This window comes from Dama dama, chromosome 11 (assembly GCF_033118175.1).
Source record: "Dama dama isolate Ldn47 chromosome 11, ASM3311817v1, whole genome shotgun sequence".
In the NCBI taxonomy this organism is placed as follows: Eukaryota; Metazoa; Chordata; class Mammalia; order Artiodactyla; family Cervidae; genus Dama; species Dama dama.
The window spans coordinates 60726676-60733382 of record NC_083691.1 but is presented as its reverse complement, the minus strand read 5'-3'; the positions used below and the strand labels follow the sequence as shown (position 1 = coordinate 60733382).

General features: G+C 38.0%; 1 non-coding gene across 1 annotated transcript; it reads left to right on the top strand.

Annotated features, from left to right (window-relative positions):
* The first annotated feature begins 4184 nt into the window (after window positions 1-4184).
* On the top strand, window positions 4185-4286 carry LOC133065689 (U6 spliceosomal RNA). Its single transcript, XR_009694954.1, has one exon. It is a non-coding gene; the product is annotated as a U6 spliceosomal RNA (small nuclear RNA).
* The last annotated feature ends 2421 nt before the right edge of the window (window positions 4287-6707 follow it).

Genomic DNA, 6707 nt, shown 5'->3' with positions numbered 1-6707 from the left:
AAATGAATAAATAAATCAGGAAAGATTGCAACTTGGAGAAAATATTAAACATTTTATTACATAGGGCTAATCACACTAATATATAATACTTATTTAAAAATCAAGATGAAAAAGATAAAAGACAAGAACTCATGAAAAAAGAACAAAATATTGGATAGACAGTTCACAGAAAATGATATATGAATGGCTTTCAAACAAACAAAAGGTGCTGAGTATATTATAGGAGAAATGCAGATTAAAACTACACTGAAGTACCAATTCTCAACTTTCAAAATGACCCCCCCAAAATTGAAAAGAATAAAATGGTGCTACCTTAAGGAGGGGAATTTGGCAATGTCTAGCAAATATACATGGGCATTTGTCCTTTTACCCAGCAATGCCACGTCTGGGCTTCCTTCATAGCTCAGTCGGTGAAGAATCTGCCCGCAACGGGAGGGACCTAGGTTCAATTCCTGGGTCGGGAAGATCCCCTGGAGAAGGAAATGGCAACCCACTCCAGTATTTTTGCCTGGAGAATCCCATCGACAGAGGAGCCTGGCAGGCTACAGTCCATGGGGTCTCAAGAGTTGTACATGACTTGGTGACTAAACCAACCATGCCACTTCTAGGAAATTAGTATGAAATTACATCCTGACAAATGTAAAATGATACAAAAGTAAGATTAGTCATTATAGCATTATTCATACACTATAGCATAATGTGAAAACAACTCAAATGTCCATCAGCAGGAAACTGGTTGAATAATAGGGCACCAGCACGTTAGAGCTATCCTCGCCAATATTCTGGCCTGGAGAAGTCCATGGACTGTATAGTCCTTGGGGTCACAAAAAGTCGGACATGGAGTGACTTTCACTTTCAACACATTAGAGTACTGACTAGCCATTACCAAGAACAAGGACAAAGATTATTTCTATGAATTTTTTAATGTTTTTATTTATTTTTGGCTGTGCTTGATTTTCACTGCTATACAGGCTTTTATTTTTTCTTATTTTTTCTCTAGTGCAGTGAGCAGGGACTACCCTCTAGTTGCAATGCACAGGCATCTCATAGCAATGGCTTCTCTGTGGAGCATGAGCTCCAGGTTGTGAGTGCTTCAGCAGTTGTGGCACATGGCCTCAGTAGAGCTCCTGGGCTCCAGAGCACAGGCTCAATAGTTGTGGTTCATGGGCTTAGTTGCTCTGAGGCATCTAGGATCCTCCCAGATCAGATATCAAACTCATGTCCCCTGCATTGTCAGGTGGACTACTCACCACTGAGCTACCAGGGAAGCCCTATTTCTGTGAATTGATGTGGGTGTATTGAGCAGAGAAGCAAGAAATGTATAGAGTAAGAGTCTTTTGTTTAGGAAATAGAAATAAGAAATCCATAGACTATTTGTAAACAATATATTCAGTTTTACTTAACAATGTATCCATATTAGTTCAACAATAAATACGTTTATTTTTGCAAAAAGAAACAGAAGACATCAACCAAAAAAGTGACAAAACTAATTATCCATGGGGAGCAGGAATAAGGTGGAGAGGTTAGGAAAAGCTAGGCTTCTCTGAGCATAACTCTTCACACAGTTTTGATTAAAAAAAAAAAACACTTTATTTGTAAATCATTATGTTGAAGGAAAAAATGGGACATGAGAGGATGGTTGTGTCCTGGGGTCTTGAGTGAGTCCCTGGGATCAGCCACCAAGTGAGGGTTCTTGACTTTGTGCAGAAAAGAATTCAAGAGCAGGCCATTGTAAAGTGAAAAGTTTATTTAGAGAGATATATACCCCACAGACAGACTGTGGGCCATCTCAGAAGGTGAGAAAACTGGAAAAGAGAGATCACTAAAGAAATCTTTAAAGGTTATTCAATCAAATTAAGAAGCATTGTGTGGCAGATAATGTTGGGTTGCTTACCCAGCAGCCATTCCCTTCCTTCTTTGCTAATAGAATTCCAGATTTTCTCAAGTGGTAAGTGGTAAGATGATTATAAGGGAAGCCAACCCTTCACTAGCCCCAAAAGATGAATTTTGATTTGTCCAGGCTAGTAATGGTGATTCAACTTCGCTTGCCAGTGATTCATTTAAGAATGAGGATGTGATTGTGGATAATGAGAGGTGAGGGAAAGTCTGTTGTAGCATTTCTGGGACATTTTCTCTGCTATTTAAAAATAGGTGTGAGTAAGGGATGCACTCTTCTTCCCTATCAGACCTCAGGATTTTGTAATGTCATAACATGAAGCCTGGAATTGCTGAAACCTTATTGCAATCATGAAGAAAGCCAAAAGAGGACAAAGTTGCTACACTGAAAAAGGGACTTCAATTTAATGAAAGTTTTTGGTTAAACTACTTCAGGACATTTTGTGAGAACATGCTTTTTGTTGTTGTTGTTTTGTTTCAGATAGTTGAGTTGGATTTCCTGTTACTTGCAAGCAAATACATCCTAACAGATCCAAAATCATTCTTCACACACACACACACACACACACACACACACACACTCACACACACAAAAACGAAAAAAATAGTTCTAATGAATTCTGACGAAGATAGTAAATGTAAAAAATGATTTCTGAAACCAATTGATTTAATCTTTTTAAAAGTTTATTTTGTAATAATTCAGAACTTATAGAAAAGTTAAAAAAAAATTAGCACAGAGGATTCCCATATACACCCAGAGACCACATTCAAGTTTTGTAAATCGTCCCAATTATATTTTTTATATTACCTATAAAGGATCCAGTCTAGATTCATGCCTTGTACTTAGTTGTCATGTCTCATCACACTCTCTCAATCTGGGACAGTTCCTGAGTCTTTGAGTTTCATGCCCTTGACATTTTTGAAGATTATAAGACAAAGGAATTTTATAGACTGTCCTTGATTTGGATTTGTCTTGTAAACCCTCATATCCTATTGAGTGGCTCAATGACAATTTGTACTTTTTTGGTGCTATTAAATTTGATCATTTGAGTAAGATCATATCTTCTAATCTCCATTATGAAGTTATTTTTCTTCTTTGTAATTAAAAGTATTTTATGTGGAAATACTTTGAAACTATACTGATATCTAGTTATTCATCACATTTTTATCAATTAGTATTGGAACCCACTGATTATTCTTCCTTCAGTCAACTACTACTATGATAATTGCCAAACGGTATTTTTCTATTTCTCTCTTACTATAAGAAAAAACTGTCTCTTATCCACATATTTGATTCATTTGTTTATAGCATGCATCCTATTTAACTCAATGAGTTATATAAATATCAGTTTGATGCTCAAATTATCCCAGACTTGACCAGCGGGAGCCCCTTCAAGCTGGATCCTGTTTCCTCTTGACATCTCCCCATCATTTATTTTTAGGACTTCCATCTTCTCAGCACAATAAGATGTTCCAAGCTCAGCTTGTGTTTTCTCTGTTCCACTCTGGAGCCAGAGTCAAGGAAGACTGGTTCCTTTTAGTGACGAGTGGTATTTAGAAACCAACGTCTGGGTCCTAGATGTGTTCATTTCTACTGGGATATTTCTGCTTCTGTGCCCACTCTGTGGTCAGATCTAGGAAATATAAATATATACCTTACTTCCATATTTATTTCTGTAACTATTCACCTATATTACAAACTATTAATTCACACTGGTAATGCCAAACCCATTTCAGTACTGCAGGATTCATCTAACATTTTCCCTTTTTGTCTTTGTTTCTTCCTTCTCAGTTGGTGATCAATCTGGCTACCATTATCTGAAATATATTTTCTCATGTATTGAGTCGCCCATATGAGCCAATCTCCTAACCACCCCCATGCTGCCCCCACCACTCTCTCCAATGCTATCCTCACAATGGGTTGTGATGACCTAGTGCCATAGTGTTATCCCTGTTGCCCTGCTCTTATCCTATCCTTATATGGGCCACCATTACATTTTCACTTGTGAAAGCAATTGATTCTGAAAATAAATAGCACGGGAACCTTTTCTTTGCTAATAAACAGATCCTCTGTGAAATCAAGAAATCACTCGTTTAACTTTTTAACATTTGAATAGTGGTATTCAAAAAAGTATCCTGTCTAAAAACACTGTTGACTTTTAAAAATACATTTAAAATATCTTGAACAGGCAATAACAGGGGTAAATCACAAAAATATTATACCATGCAAAAACAAAAAACAAACCCCAGGTATGAAAGAAGTCTTTACATACTGTGTTTTACATACTGTGCCCACTTTGGCACTATATATACTAGAACTATACAGGAAAGATTAACATGACCTCTGTGCAAAGATGACACAAATTTATGAAGAATTCCTCTATTTTGTTATACGTATCTTACCATGTTAAAAAATAATAAACTAGAAAGAGTATATATTGTAACATTCCATCTAGATGAAATCTGGAAATAGGAAAAATTGAATCTATAGTAACACATAGCAGATCAGTGGTTGCCTCATTCAGGGGGATTTGCTGCAGAGGGGCATGAGGGGGGACTATGATGGAAATGGAAATTCCATTTTGGGGTGATAGAAATGACTTGATTATAGTATAAATTTGAAACATTTATGTTTCAAACACTTGAAATGCATACTTTAAATGCTTTTTATTATATGTAAATTATATTTCAACTAAATTGATTTTTAAAATATTGAAATTATAGAATTCTGAAGAGCTGGAAAGGATCTAAGTGTCTCCTGCTTTTTCAGATGATAAAAATTGAGGTCTAAAGAGGCTAAATCATTAGACCAACTAGTTGGAGGATAGACTTAAATTTTAAAATTTCAACTTGTTCAGTATCTTTCTGTGCCTGTGTCTTCTTTCTTGACACAACAGTATGCCTGACCAGAAAAGTACTCTGCAAAAGATCAAATTTGTGTTTTTTCCTTTCACAGTACAGGTTAGGGTAGAGAATGACAGAGGGAAGCTTTACTTAGGATAGGCAAGCAGTAAGGAGCTCTGAATGTCCTGGGAGAAAGGCATAGCAGGACTTTCTGTTTTACTATAAAAAAATTTTTTTTAACTGCCTCATTTTTTGGGAAGTGGTGCTTGCTGTAGAGAAAGGGAGAAATGGTGGTTCTGGACCTGCTGCGCGTTGAATCATCCTGACCCTGCCCTCCTGTGACTGTGTGTGACCTGCTCAGGTTGATTGTGAAGAGTGGGCCCTTGGGAGGCCAAATGTGGAACATCCTTGCAAACAAACTAAGCTTGTCTTCCTTGTTCAGCCTCATAGCAGGAATATAGACCTACAAGGGCCTCATCTACAAGCAGTGGACAGGCACTGCCTTTTGGATCAAGGGGGGCAGCTTTCCAAAAGTGACAGTGTGAGATGAGAAACTATGGCATTAGCCAATTGATCAGGCTATAATTAAGAAGAGAATAGATCCCACTATAACCTGCATAAGTCATTGCTTGTCATATCTGGGCAATCTATGGGGGAGCCAGGGCATCCTGCGAAAAGGGCTTTGGGTGATTAAGCAGTTGTTTGGAAAAAACAAAAGCATTGCAAATACATAGGTACTTGAGTTTGTGAAGCAGGTTATAGTAATTTTACTGGAAATGTTAATTCATCCATGCAGCAGTATTTATGAGCATATACTTACTGTGTGTCAGTCCTGTGCTAAGAATTAGGGATAGTGGCTACACTCCTAGAGTTTAGGGGGTAGAGGTAAGATACTTCACAAAATAGACTGCTGTGCAGTGGGGAGCATGAATTCCAATGGAAATTCAGAGAATAGACCCCAAATCTATCCTTCAGGTGAGGGGAGGGGAGATCAGGAGATGCCTCTCCAAAGAAAGTAACATTTGAGGTATAGAAGTGAAGTAGAGGCTATTCATAGGAAAGGTATGACATTGTTGTAGGAAGGTGGAGGCCTCCAACTAATAAAAATAAATTAAAAAAAAAAAAGAAAGCCTGGAGATAGGATTTGAATCTCTCATGGAAAGGCAAGTGTAATACTTTGATGCACCTGGAATAGAGTCAGAGTAGCAGGAAAAGATGAGAGATGAAGCCCTGGAGACATAGGCTTTGATCCTAAGGACAATGATGAACCACTGAAGGGTGTTAAATGGGACAGTGGCATGAATACAATGTCTAGAATATTTTTTCTTTTTTTTTTTCTGGAAAGAATGGACCAAAGAGACTTGTTATACATGGTGACCATTAAGACACTTGTTGGATTGAGTGAGAATGATGGAGGGAAATAGATTTTCAGTTAGGAGATACAGGACTTCCCTGATAGGTCAGTTGGTAAAGAATCCACCTGCAATGCAGGAGACCCCAGTTCAATTCCTGGGTCAGGAAGCTCTGCTGAAGAAGGGATAGGCTACCCACTCCAGTATCCTTGGGCTTCCCTTGTGGCTCAGCTGGTAAAGAATCCACCCACAATGTGGGAGACCCTGGTTCGATCCCTGGGTTGGGAAGATCATCTGCAGAAGGGAAAGACTACCCACTCCAGTATTCTGGCCTGGAGAATTCTATGGACTGTATAGTCCAAGGGGTCGCAAAGAGTCGGACACAACTGAGTGACTTTCACTTTAGGAGATACAACTTTTCAGGACTTGATTGGGTTTTAGGGATGAGGGAAGAGAAGGAAGTACTATATGATGCACAGTTTCTGACAGATGATACATCATAATAATTAAAACATTTTTATGCATATATGTGGAGAATAACACTCAAGGCAACCCTTGCTATCCAAACTCAGAAACTTGATATTCAAGAAAATTGTTGGATAATTTCTTTTGTCT